Source organism: Numida meleagris, chromosome 6, assembly GCF_002078875.1.
Source record: "Numida meleagris isolate 19003 breed g44 Domestic line chromosome 6, NumMel1.0, whole genome shotgun sequence".
Classification (NCBI taxonomy): Eukaryota; Metazoa; Chordata; class Aves; order Galliformes; family Numididae; genus Numida; species Numida meleagris.
In genome coordinates, this window is record NC_034414.1 from 23,205,527 (window position 1) to 23,219,910 (window position 14,384).

The 14,384-nt window shown below is 41.1% G+C and overlaps 1 protein-coding gene across 4 annotated transcripts in view; it reads left to right on the plus strand.

Moving 5' to 3' along the window:
* C1QTNF4 (C1q and TNF related 4) overlaps positions 1–14,384 on the plus strand; it is a 51,582-nt gene that overhangs the window by 34,265 nt on the left and 2,933 nt on the right. Inside the window, exon 1 of one of the 4 annotated variants that reach the window (XM_021403037.1) lies at positions 1–52. The exons of the other annotated variants lie outside the window; for them this stretch is intronic. The gene's annotated coding sequence lies outside the window, so the exon portion shown is untranslated. The remainder of the gene's footprint in view (positions 53–14,384) is intronic. 4 annotated transcript variants of the gene reach the window in all.

The following is a 14,384-nucleotide window of genomic DNA, read 5'->3' on the forward strand; positions in this document are numbered from 1 at the left end:
GCCGCGGCCCCGCGCCTACCCCCGCGCCGCCAACCGCCGCCAGCGGCCGCAGGTACGGGGCCGGGAGAGCCGCTGCCGCCGGGGCCGGGCTGCAGCTGGAGAGGAAGGGGCTGGGGCTGGGACCCCTCGGCCGGACGGGGCGATGGGAGGGGGCCTGCTCCGCGGCGGAGCCTGCGGGGGCCGCCGGCACACGGAGCGGTGGCAGCGGGGCCGTCGGTCCTGCGAGGGCGGGCGCTCGGGACCCGCTGCCGGGTCTGAGCCACGGCGGGCCGGGCGCGGAGGGACGCCTGGGGGGGCTGCGGTCCGTCTCCGTCCCCACGGAGAGGCTGGACCGGCCAGCAGATTAGTGGGGAATGCCTGAATTAGCTCCTTCTCTTTTCCCCCTTTTTATTTTTCTAATTTCCACTCTTATTAAATGGGTAGAGTTTATGGGGACAGGGGCGTGAAACTGTGCCCCCGTTTGGAACCGAGATTGGAGAACCTCCCAGGGGCCAGCCATAAGGAAGGGCATCCTGCAAAATGTCCCGAGGGGCAGTGTCTCAGGTGGGAAATAACGCTTTAACTTCCTAGGGGAACCGAGTCCCATGGGTTTTCCAAAGACTGGTGTATGCAGCTGATTCTGTTATATGCAGTACTCTACCAGATATTCTAGCTCAATCATTCTCTGTGTACTTGACAATCCCAATGTTGTCTCCTCAACCCACTCCCACAAAGCTCCTAGAGAAGTGGGTCAGCATCCCCAGATGATATATCTACCAGGCATTTGGTGAGTTTCTGCTCTGCCAGCTGGCTGGAAGGCAGCGTTGTGACCCTTCATTATGCACATACTGAATGAGCCTTGCTTCAATTATTCATTCTGATGCTATTGCAACCTTCTGCAGCTTCTCTTCTCCAGGGAGATGATGTGTAACAAGACTTTGAAATACTTTGCCATTGAGGCTGTGATCCTATCTAAGCACATAGCAGCTGTTTGCTCATGTAGCCATTCTTAAGGGTTAAATTATAGCAGTAAAATATATGTCAAGGAAGAGTGAGGATTCCCAGTAGGGCGTGTTACCCTCTGTATTCCCTCTGTTCACCTCTAAAAAGCTTCAATAAAGCTGAAGCCAGAGTACTGAATGGCTAGTGGACAAGGTTCTAGAAATGTGTTTTGTATTTTCTGTCTGAAAGAATTAATGCCACAAAAGTACATTGGGTTTCCATAAGGGAGAACCTATGGCTTCAGTATGGCAGTTGGTTTAAATCAAATAAGGTGTCCATGTGGTTGACATTTGCTATTTTGCAGATGAAGAAGCACGTTCAGAAATTAAATACATTGGAAATGGAGATTTGGCGACAAAACTTGGAATCTCATTTGTTGTTATTTGTGTTTCACTAATGTGATCATCTGTTCATTTTGCCATGTTCTCCAGAGAATACTCATTGATAAATGGAGAACCATTCATATTTTCCAAATGCAGGAGGCTAGATTGACTGGTGGCCTCACTTGCTGAAATATAGCTGTGACCTGTAGTCAAGCAGTTCTTACATTCTCTTTTAATAGTTGACAAATTCTAAATAGCAGCAAGGCCAGTTGTTGATCTCTGGCTCTTGGAATTCTCATTTGTGTATCAGACAGTAATCTGGATGGACACAGGCACACAGAGAAATGCTGTATGCCTGAGCTGTCGAGAGCCATGGTAAGTTTGCATCTTCTGTGCATGGCACTCAAGAATATGAAGACCAAAAGAGGCTAGTGCTAATACAAAAGTGAACACACAGTGAGCTTCCAAATGATCACAGTCATTCTGCTAAAATTTCACTTTCTTATGGTAAGTTATAGGCCGAGAGCACAGAAATAAACAAATCTGATAGCACTGGTACGTTTCCAAGATGGAAAATACTCCTGAGAATATTCCTCTCCCAGGAGATGTTCATCTCTACTTTGACTCTAAGGCATGAGATTAGAATGAGATTAGAGTAAAATATAAGAGTCTCAAAAATGCTAAAGTCTAGGGCTTTGTTACCAGCATCTGAAGTCAGATATTAGGATCTGGTAGGTTTTACTCTTGAACTCGCCCACTCACCCATTCTTTTTCACTGCCCAAAGCATGAAGTGTGCATTTTACTCAAAGATGCGTAATTAAGGAGAATGAAGTTCAACTTGCATTAGAATTGCATCTTATTGACTAGTCTGCAGGGGTGCATCTTTATACTGTCTTGGAAGACATGAAGGCTTGGTATTTGATGGTTTGTCATACTTTAGTAAAAGAATCTGCCTGACTGACTCCAGGTTTCACTCAGCAGAGCTGAAAAGCTTGAGCTCTTACTTCCTGATGGTCTCCAAGAGATTTGATATAGATCCCATTGCCCAGCATATCCAAGCATAGATAAATGGGGAACTTAATTTTTCCTTTCAGCTTTCCTAAATCTTTACCTTTACCTTTGCCAAGAAAGGAAATTTTCCTGATGATCAAATGAGATAAGTCAGTAATGTGCAAATGCTGTGCTGCCGTCTCTCTTGTCAATCACTTTTATCCCCTTGAGTGATTTCTTGTTCCTGTAAAGTCTCTCTCTAGATGCATGCATCCTCCAGACAGGTTAGAGAACAAAGGAGGAATTCCTGCTGCCTCTAATCAAAGGTCTGAGGTTTCCAGTAGAGGTAGCCCAGTCAGAATCAGGAGCCGATCACAGATCAGAGCAGTAAGTGGCACTCCTGAGGCTAATAATTGATTACTAGGACTCCACTGGCAAACAGTACAGATTCATAAAGTCCCGTTTCTTCTTCTTCACCCTCCAGCTCTTTAATTCATTTCATGTATATTTTTTTCTGTCAGGGATTCAGCAACAGTGTCAGGAAAACTGTCATACTGGGTTAAAGAATCTGGGGAGACTGTGGAAGCAATTACTGAAATGGGAGCCAGAACCAGTTGAGAAATTTGAGCAACTGTTGTCAGGAGGAACACCAGATCTTCTTTGTGCTCATGTGCACTATGGATTATGATCTACTGTGTGCCTATTCATGAGCGTTGTAACTGGTGTTTGAGCTCTGAGGAACTAACCTGCAGTCCTTTGGTTAAGGGCAGGTGCAAAGAAAATGTTCAGCTGATCAAAATTTTCTGAATGCCTCAGTGCATCCCTTCCTATGTGAGCTGCTAGTCTAACTCAAAGTGAATGCAGTAAATGATGACATTTTGAATACATCCCTAAGTCTGGGAAGAGAGCTGGCTACATCTTCCCCATTCATTCTTTCCAGCAGATTCTAACAGAGTTGGCTTTTGTTTCTTTTACACATTAGAAGATTTTTTGTGGCATGGATGAGAGATTTAATTTAACTTTGAAATTCTTGATCACGGCTGTACGTTAATTTAAATATTTGCTTCAGTGGGGTTCAGAGGATAGCAGGTGAAGGCTATAAATAGCGTAAACATTATTTTCTGAACAGGAAGATATTCCTTAAATAATATTCAAAGATTCAGAGCTCATAATCTATTTGCTTTTAGTCTGCGCCAATCCTTCAGTCGGGCTACAAGCTGCTTAAAGCAGATATGATAGCTGTGTCAGTGTGTTCTGGATCTGCTTTTTTTCAGTGTTTTCTTAGTTGACCTGGACACGAATAAAAAGAGTAAGTAAATGACATTTGCCTAAGACAAGTAACTGAGACCTGACATGCTCTGGAGGAAAAGATCAGAATTCAAAATTATTCCAGTAAACTGGGAGAAGTGCTCAGAAAAAGAACGGGATGAAATTTGGTAGGGATAACTGCAAGGTGCTGCACCAGGGCAGAATTAACCAACTATATATTTTGTATAAGCAAAGGAGAGAAGCAAATGACTATGCTGCAACTCTGCAGAAAAAAATCTGAGTGGTATGCCAGATCACAAGCTGAACATGAGTCAATGTCATGCTGTTGCAAAAGAAGGCAAACTTCTTGCTAGGAAATATAAAAGACATATAGCCTGAAAGATGTGAAGCAATCCTCCTGCTCCTTCCAGTGTTGCTAAAACCTCAGTTTGGAGGCTTCATGAAGTTTTGGTTATTACACGTTGTGACAGGTGAGATTCAATTGGAGACTGCAGAGAAGGGCAGCAGAACTCTTCAAAAATCTGGAAAAATGTAACTTGCAAGAAGATTTGAAAAAACTGAAATTATTTAGCCCAAAGACCAGCAAGCTGCCAGGGGAATGTTACAGTCTTCAGACATAAAATAGAGGAGAGAATGGTGCATGGTGGATTGAATAGGAAGCACAAAGTAGCAGAAAAAAATACACTGTTATAGACAGTAGAAATAATTTTCTAGGACCTGGGATAAGAGAATTGGTAAATATTTAGTCTGTGGAGGTTGCTCAGTCATTTTAAGAACAAATTAGAAAATTGTCTCCAGAGAATGCGATTAGACTAGATCCTCTCTTGGGAAAGTACCTTGGACTATATAGCTTCTTTTTGAAAGTAACACATTCATTTCACATAAATGAAATAGAAGCTGTCTGGTAGTATTTTGCTAATGTTTGTAAAATAACCAAAGGTAACACAGCCCCTGGAATACAGTGTGGCTCTTTCCGAAAAGAGCCCGGAGGAAAAGTAGGAGTATACTAGAAGATGGTTAAAAGAGCTCATTTTAGAGAAAACGTACAGAACAGGGCATTCTGATTTCACTAAAACAGATGCTTACCTGAGTTTGAATGCTGAAATCAGTGATATGGAAGAAGAAAAATCAATGAGGATTAGCAGTTAACAAAATGATCAGAACTGAAAATACAAGCTCTTCTAGCGTATTACTCCTTGAATGATATACCCTAGTCCAAACATGATTTTTTTTTAGAGATGAAATAAAATATTAGAATTCAGAACAGGAATAAAATAAAACAAAGTTCTACATTTGATCTTAGACATTTCTCCAGGGAGGGAAAATCTGGGTCCTGTAGTATTTATGGTTTAACATACATTGTTTAATATAAATGGAACAGACAGTCCCCTGTGCATGATGAAAATACTCTATGAGGAGACAGGTAGAAAGAAAGAAGAGAGCAATGACTGTCTCTTTTGGATGCTGTAGTGATGAGCTGCACATAAGGTCCTGAACAGAACTTGCTTTGAGCCCAGCCAAAGAATTTTTTAATCCTCTAAGGGGGAAGGATTTTTCCTTTCCTTATGTGTCTCCTCTCCGACGAAAGAAAAGCTCTGAGAGGAGTTAAAGCCATGCTGCAAGGAGTGGAAATGGTATTTAGACCAAACAGTCAATAGGGAATCTTTTCCACAAAAACAGGTACTCTCTGGGACTAAAACGCTGCAGAGAAACTGCTGGAAGGATCCCATGCTGAATGAACAAGACAAGGCACAAATGAAGAATTAGGCTGAGAGTTTTAGAAAGCTGTTGCTCAGTGAACTGTAACATATTAGCATTAGAATCTGGTGTCGTTTAAACACTCTTACACTGGAATGACCAAAATGTTTTTAAAATTCTCATGTTTTGATTTGCAGTGGGACATGTGAGCACAAACTGAAATGTTCTGATTGCTCTCCCTGCCCCCATCTTTCATAGCTGCTTGAAAAATTAGGAAAAATGGGTTACCTAGAAAGCTGATCACTTCGTGCCCCAGATCTTTCAAAGTAAATTCATGTCCCTCCACCCAAGGACTGGCCAGCAATTCCCATTTCTTTGCCTGAGTTTCTTTGAGCCTTCTCCCACAATTCCTTCTGTTTTCTTATTTTTTTAATGAGTAAAAGTGATTTCCCAACTCAGTCTTTACTTAAGAGACAGAAGGGGTATCCAAAATAAGACTTGCAGTGACCTGATACTAAAGTACCTTCAGTTTTCTATTAAGGTGGTTCTGGAAGGAAATGAAGCAAAGGATAGCTAATGTTAAAAAAAAAAAAAAAAAATCCAAACAACTCCTTTTTACTTGTAGAAGCAGGCAACAAGATGGAAGGACTGTTCTCAGTGAAAGCTGGGAGGAAACGTGAGAGGCTGTTCAGAAAACTACTGAACATGCTGGAGGGAGTTCCGCAGATAGTAGGCTGCTATTGGAAGCTGTTGATAATTGTCATTAAAAGGGAGAACTTTAGACAGAGGTAGCTAGAAGGAGCCTGCTGACGTTCATTGATGCTTGCTGAATGTTTATGGAGTCCAAACGGTGGATGTGAGCTCAGTGAGGCAGTGGGCAGTGTGTTTCAGCAACATTGACAGTGATGTGAAAGACAAGTCACATACTACGGGCAGCCATGCACAATTGTCACACCATGAAATGAAGAGAGTCTCGATGAGCTCATCTGCATGAATCAGTGGATTATGACCAGGTAACTATGTGCAGAGTTGAGTATCAGCTTCAGTGTGTTGGAAATGGTGGCAATATTGGAATATTGCGAAGGTTGTACCAGGTGAATCCCATGAATCCTCATACAGGAACAGAAAGAATACCATGTGCAAGTTTGTCAGGACCTATTGATCCAGTGTGAGGCTGAAGGTGACAGTTTCCTGAATCACATCATTACCGGTGACGAGATGTTTTGTCACCACTAGGAGCCAGAGTCAAACCAACAGTCCATGGAGTGGCAACATGTGAATTCCCCATCAAAGAAAAAAGTTCAAGACAAGGCTCTCAGTGGGTAAAGTGATGCGCATTTCCTTATGGGGCAGGAAAGGAGTTGTCCTCCTGGATTTCCTGCAACCTGGACAAACCATCAACTCCGACCACTGCATTGCAACACTGACTAAGCTGAAGGCTCAAACTTCCAGAGTTAGGCTATAGAGAAGAAGACAACCTTTCTCTTGCAGCACAATAACACCAAGCCCCATACCAGTCTGAAGACCATGAAGCACATTGCCAGTCTTGGCTGGGCTGTCCTGCCACACACAGATACCATATAGTCTGGATTTGGTGCCTTCTGACTCCCATCTGTTCCGGCCAATGAAAGATGGACTGCATGGGCAACAGTTTCCTAGCAGTGATGCTATCACAGGAGCTGTGAAACAGCAAGTCACCTCCTGCTGGTGCAGATTTTTGCAAGTGCAGCATGCAGGCTCTTGTTCATCGCTGATGAAAATGCATGACTAATGGTGGTGACTATGTTGAAAAATAGTGTTTTGTAGCTGACCATTTGCACTATCAAACAGTGTTATTATGCTTTTTGTATCTGTTGTAGTTTCCATGGAAATAAATAGGAGATGTTACTTTTGGAGCAACCTACGTACTTCCAGTATGCTGCTGCAGTCATTTCTTTAGTATTTTAGCAAAATTCTTTTCCTATAAGCAAGAATCAAAGGCAACAGCTTCAAGCTGGCAAGGGCAATTTTGCCTAAGAAGAAACAGGCTGGTTGCGCAGATGAGACTGGAATCTGTGAGCACTTGACACGCACTGAGTGCTTTTTCTGTGTGAATGAGGAACTGATGAGTGAGCAGCAGTGTCCAGCAGCGCTTTTTCATGGTAATGCCAAAGCCTTTTACCAGCAGCTTCCTAGCACAGATGGACTTCTACAGAAATAGTCACACAAACATTTCTACTGCCATTAAGAGGGGATGGGCTCTCTTTAAATATTGAAAACAATGCAAAGCCGAAAAGCAGGTATGGGGAAAGCTTTGTAAAATTACATGTGTGCTGGGGATATTGGGATATCCTTCTTTCTGTTCCAATATCTAGCACAGTACACTGTGCCTTTTGGTCAGCAGCACTTCTGTGTCGTATTTTCACAGAAAAAATCCTATTTCAAAAGCGCATTTGAGAAAACTTAAATTGTACAGGATTTGAGGGAGGAACTTCATAGCTTCCTGCTGAACAAGATGACAAACTGGTTAAATCCTTGGACTAAAATATGCTCAGAGTTTTAAAGGAGGAAGCAAGAACTTGTGTTTTCCTGAAGATATCGGTGATGAATTCATAGACCTGCAGTGTCTCATTTGTGCCAGAAATAGCCTTCTGAGAGGTAGTTTTTAGTAAAATGATGTCTTTCAGCTGGGATGGAATTGTTTTCTTCAGAGTGTCTGGCATGATGCTATGTTTTTGGTTCTAGAAGAAAAACAATATTGACAAGACACTGATGTTTATAGTTGCTGCTAGGTTGTATTGTATAGAGCCAAAGCCATTGTCAGCAAAGGACCCAAGGAACTGTTAGGGAACAGAATTAGGACAGCTGACTGAAACTGGCCAGAGGGATATTCCATGCTATATGACATCATGCAGAAGGAGTTTTGAAGGGGATGGGAATTCATCTTGTGCTCTTCCACTGCTGGAGGGGCTAGCTGAGCTTTGGTTGGGAGGTGGTGAGCAATTGCTTGTGTATCACTTTGTTATATACATTCACATATATGTATTATGTACATATCTATACATAGTCATAACTATTATCCTTTTCTCTATCTTAGTAAATTATTTTATCTCAACTCACGAGTTCTGCTTTTTTTCTAATTCTCTTCCCCATCTCGTTGGGAAGGAGGGAATGAACGAATGACTGTGTGATGCTCAGCCACCTGCTGGGTGAAATGGATAAAAAATTGAAAGGGCTCAGGTTCCAGCTATCTATATGAATTCTCCAGAGAGATGTCATTGCAAGAGATTTGTCAGGAACGACCACTGAAAGTGGGGAACTGCACACTTCTGATTGTGAAGGGGTCAGCATTAGCAGACATGACTAACATTGCTGCTTTTTACTGTGTCTCCATGGACGTGAAAGAAAGAATGCTACTGGACCTAGAAATTGGTAAGTCTTATTGAAGTAAAGCAACTAATACTAAGGGGCATTATGCATACTGCAGAACTTCATTGACAGGGCAGAATTTCCATCTTTGAGTAATACTGGGCTCTGCTTATTGCTGAGTGCATGATGGTTGTTTCTTCTCAGCTCTCCAGCTCAGCCCTATCCTGACCCAGGAAAAGCAGGAGCAGAAAATAGAGTGTCAGAGCAGAGACGGAAGTAATGCTTATGGAGATACATAGATCTTAATGCCTTCGATCACCTTCTTCACTAAACCAGAGCTCAGTGAATTTCCAAATTGAGATGTTGCAGCGTGTTGGCAGCAAAGAGGAGCACTGCAGTGCAATTCACAGTGTTCTCTGAGTAGCTTCACAGTAATAAAACAGCAGGGCATGAAAAGAAATGAAGGTGATTTCTTTGGATGAGTGTAAAGGCAGATGTTAAAATACAGCATGCTTTTCTACCTGACCTGACAAGAAAAGAAAAAGAAAAAAAGAACCTCTCAGGGAAAGCAGCATTCTTGTATACAAATACCCTAGTGTGTGATTTTTTTTTCATATGGATTTGTGAAGCCTCCATTCAGAAAATACTAGTCAATAGTACGTGGTATTTTCCTGTAGTGTGCTATATAGTGTGGCCTCTGATGGATAAAAGACCAAAGCGATTATGTTTGCATAGATGAAACATAGTGTTACAAGCTGATCTATCAAACAGAGGGAACTGAATCTTATCCAGTCTGAAAGTTTTCTCTTAACTGCAAGTAATCAGGAGGGGGACCCAGCTTGTGAACATCTTGTGTTGCATTGCTAAATAAGCTATTAGCAGTCAGTGAGCTGAGACATGACTAGGATACCAAAACACATTTCATTGTCTTTGCATGTAATGCCAGCTGACATTCATCTATCCATTAGTGTCCTTAGGGGATAATTATCGGACTCTACAAGCTCATCCTAACTTCTAGTGTGATGATCAACCAGCAGGAACCAACATATCCCCTCTTGCTTTTACCCAATCTTGGATCTAGAGTGATTGGAGAGCAATGTTCTGTTGAGTAGGGGAGTAAGTGGGAAGAGACTACTGTAGGCACAGAGTTCCAGGAAAAATAAGATTTATGTGCCCACAAAAGCAAGAGAGAGAAAGAGAAGAACTTAAGACTTATTCCTTTTTTTTTTTTTTAAGTATAAGCGCACAGACTCACAGAAAGTAAATCAAGAACATAAAACCATTACAGAGAGGACAGAGAACAAGCTTTGAGATGGCACTACAGTTTCCAGTATCTCATTCTAATGTCTCCATGGTCTCTTGTACAACGGTCTTCAATAGGAAAGAGTAACACAAAATATGCGGCTCCTGTAAAGTACAGAAAGAATGACTTTCCTGTTTAGTGCACCTTTTTGTGTGATGCTCTTCTAGAGTTCAGCAACGTACAGTTTAGCAGGCTCTCAGCTTCATCACTACTGTGATTTAAATATCTTAATTTAAAAAAAGGTAAGAAGTTTGACATAAAATTATCACAAAGCTATTGGGAGATCCTTGTGGTAGATGCTGTCAAAGCGAGTTACATTTTTTCACCTACAAAAGTGCTCCTGGTATTCCAGGCAGACCTGTCTTGTTTAATCCTTGATGCTAGTGTGATCTTCCTGATGCAGGAATCTGGCTCTTCCCAGAGAAATGGGTTGCTTCAGCAAAGCCTTATTCCACAGGCCCAGCATTTCTGGTGCACACATATCCAGGCTAAAAAAGGAAACCAGGTTTGGGGGTGGATAGAGAGGTGGTTTAACTTTGACGTTACAGTAACTGTAACTGGATCCATGCAAAAATTCCTGCTGTTGAAATGGTCTCAGTGTTTTATAACTAAAGGTAGCAGTGTTAAATAAACATCGTACAGCAACAGAGTCTTCTGGCTTTATCAGGCTGTGGTTTTCAGTCTTTTCTGGCCTGTGTTTTCACATAAACCTTTTATCTCTGAGCTCATCCTCAGCTATATATAGATTTTATACTACTAACTGCTGATGTGATTTCAGTGGCAGTTTAATAACAGTCTGTTTAACTGCAAGTGCAGAACAATTTCATAGAATTCAATACATTTTATGAACCACAGATTAAACTCAAATGTTCTAACAGTATTTTCTGTTTTTTTTTTTCTACTTCAGATCAATGTTAGAGTATGTTTCTTTGCTTTATGATTTTTTTTTAATCTTGTTTGCTTGAGGGTTATGTATGTGGTGAAGGGTTGGACTTGTGTAATTTGTTCATTTTAAAAAGTATGTAACAAATCTGTATTATGTTTTAAAGTATTGGTTAGTTAGAATGATTGCTGGCTCCTGCTTAGAGTATGTTCAGCCTTCTCTACTGAAACACCACTTTGCCTAAATAAATACGTTACTAAATATGCATAGTAGTCAAAATGAATGCGCCACCTCGGCAGTGCAAATTTCCCTGAATGCTGTTACAGGAATAAAAAAGTTAATGTCATAACTATCATGTTTCTATTTTGATCAGTGCATATATATCATCTTATATATCATCATTTTAGCTTAAACAGAGTTATTGGGGCTTCAGTTGAAATTTGGCAGGTTTAATTAATATTCTAAAATGCAGGCTAATATTAGAGCCTTCTGCCAAAATACAGTCTCTCCATTTTGTTTTCCTGAGTATGGCTGGAGTTGAGGCATTTCAAAAGAATTTTTGTCTTTCCACAGATCTTTCAGTGTACAGAAGCTGTGTTACTGTGCTGACAGACTCCATTGACTCACGGAAACATGTAAAATGAAATACTTTCTGTATTACTGCCATACAGTTCTTTGATTCAAAGTGCGGTTTGTAATTTCCAAAAAGCATCCCAATATGCTTCAGTGTTTCACCTCTCTGGATTGATCCAGAGTTCAAAAAACACATTCATCAAAAGCAGAGAAAGCCCAAAGCCAAAAGTGAATCCCTGGGTTTGTCATACGTTACTCTTTATACTTACTTTGCATTTGAGGATCTGCTACAAATAATTTCTCCTTGATGTTGGAAGAAGTGATGCTCTTAAACTGCATCCAATGAATGGAGCAGAGAGTATGTGGTACCTGGGGAAAAATTCTTGCTAACAGTAGTCCAGTAAGGCTGTTCATTACATAAGCTTTCACTATTTCATTATTTCAATCAGAAATAATTGAAACATTTGTAACTGTCCTTTTCTATTAGAGCAAGAGCTAAGAAGAACAGGGCTTTGCTCTTGCTGCTTACAGGATTTTATGAACTTTTACTAACAGTGAATCCAAGTGTATCTCTTCACTTTGTTTTTGTAACTCATTTTTCTATGATATTAAGATCTTATGAAATTAAAGGGCTCTTGCCTAAGGTAGGTGTAGGGAATCTGGCTCATTAATGTTTTGCAATAAAAAGAAAACCCTCTGGAGTTTTACAAGAAGGTCTGGCCTACCAGACTAGAAATGGAGTGACCTTTCTATTATTGAAAGTACTTTTCTAAAATCCATGGATTTCAACAGAAGAATAAAGCTAATTTTCTTTCCACTCATGGATTGATTCTGTTCCAGGACAGAAAAATCACCTCTAGCTAGCACGAAGCTATTAATGTTTCATGGGTCATGCAAATGTTGAATTCTGTCTCTTTATTTTCAAAAAAAGATTTGCAACTCCTGTCTTGCTATGTGAGTCACTACCATTTTAATCCCTTCTTTTCAGGTCATTAATTTAATGTCAGTGCCTTTGAGAACATCGTATGTTTTGTGCCTTCTATTCCAAAATTAGTTTCTTGTCTTCTTCCCAACAGGCTGCTGTCCCCTGTTGCTGCTCCCTGATGCAAAGGCATCAGCATATCTTGCTTATCTCTTGGATCTGCTTAGCTTCATTGTATACTTCTGTGCTACCAGCATAGGTGCTATCATAAAAAGGAATGGTAGGGCAGCAGACAAAGTACCCTGATTCGTACATAAATGAAATGAGAATAACACAGCTACTGTGTATGCCGCATATGTGATCCACTTTCTGCTTCTGGCCTGGATCTCTCACTTCACTCTGCAGTTTCAGAATCTGTGCAGTAGCCAGAAAACAAGGCTGGCACTGCAGCGTCCATGACCAGCCTTAGGTCCCTAATGGTCTGTTAGAGCTATCTCAGGAAAAGATCTTTGCCCAAAGACTTTTTCCTTTGCTGGGGCACCAAAAGAGCATTTTGGAAGCTTTATTTTGCAGATTTAATATGCTAATACTCAAGTCCAAGAGTTTTGTGACTTACCTCTGTTTATGGCAGCCTTGTAGCTAACCGAGTCTTCTTAATGACTGGCAAATTATCCTTAGATTGGTTTAATGTGAGACGCAGTTATTAGATACTTTCTAAATTATTTTAAATGGATAAAGAACCTAAGTAGTCCTGAAAGTGGTGAGTGGGAGCTGTCAAGGAAACAATTTGTTAGTGGAAACACAGCATAATTAACTACCTTATTTAAATGTCTTGACAGTGAGTTATCGGGAAGAGCTAAAAACAAGGGACTCTGCAGCAGCAGAGAGTCTTTGCAATTGTGAGTGAGTGATCTGGCTGTTTTCAGAGTGACCTTAATACAGAGAAATTAGCTTTGGGATAGAAACATGGATAGTGGTCATTTGAAGGAAAATAAGGTCAGATTCACTATAGAGTTCATTAAACTGTTATGTCTTTTTGAGTTTGGCCAGCAGTGTCCTGCCTGTGGTATATTCCCCAACTCCCTCATAATGTGACTAAGAACATCTATTCTAAATTCTTTACTGTCAATTCTTGCCTCAAGAGCATGCAGAAATGTCACAGTCTGCCTGCTTCTCCATGTGGCCACACCAGGGTGATCATTGGAATAACAGTGAATGAGCATGAATCAGAAACATCTAACAGCCCTTACAAGTTTGCCCTTAGGGACTGGTTTACTAAGCTGAAAGCTGAAATGAGCCTGCCCTGCTAGATGTAGCACTGCACTCTGCAAAAACAATTCTGCAGAACCAGAGGCTAAGCTCACAGTGTGACTGTTTGGCATTTAGTTATTGGTGAGATGCTAGGGCCTGTTAGTATTGTTTAAGCTGCAGTAGTGACCAAATGCAGCACAGACATGGGAAGAGAGTCACAAGCTGAGCTCACAAACTAAAAGGCGAAGTGAGGAAAAATAAAGACAACATGGAAGCGTATACTTGGCAGTTAAATTCATTTGCTGGTTATAAGATTATCTGTTAGACAGATGCCTGGTTAGTTCCTTCTAAGTGTCATGGGTAAGGTTAGTCATTTTATGGCAGAAGGTAGTGTGATTAAGCATGAGCTTTCCCGATCAATCCATGCCGAGCATTCCCAGTCATGTCCTTCTTTGACTTTCCAGCACCTGTTTCTAGAAGACATGCTCCGTGATTTTTCCAGGAAGCAAAGTGAGGGGCTAAGTAGCCAACAAGCTTGTAGTTCCTCAGGTTGTCTCTATTGCCCTTTGTGAAGATCAGTGCAACATTTCCCTTCCTCTGGTTACCAGGAACCACATTTAATCTCCATGACCTTTCAAAGATGATGGAGTGCCCTTGATACATCAGTTATCTCTCTCAATGCTCTTTGGTGCTGCCCATAGGGTCCCATGGGTGCGACATGTTCAGGAGAAGCAGCTGAAGTTGGGAAATGCATTCTGAGTTCAGGGGCATGGAGGAAAATACTGAAGTGTTTGTGAGAGAAGTGATCTAATGTAAAATTAGGACACGATGGATGTATCTTT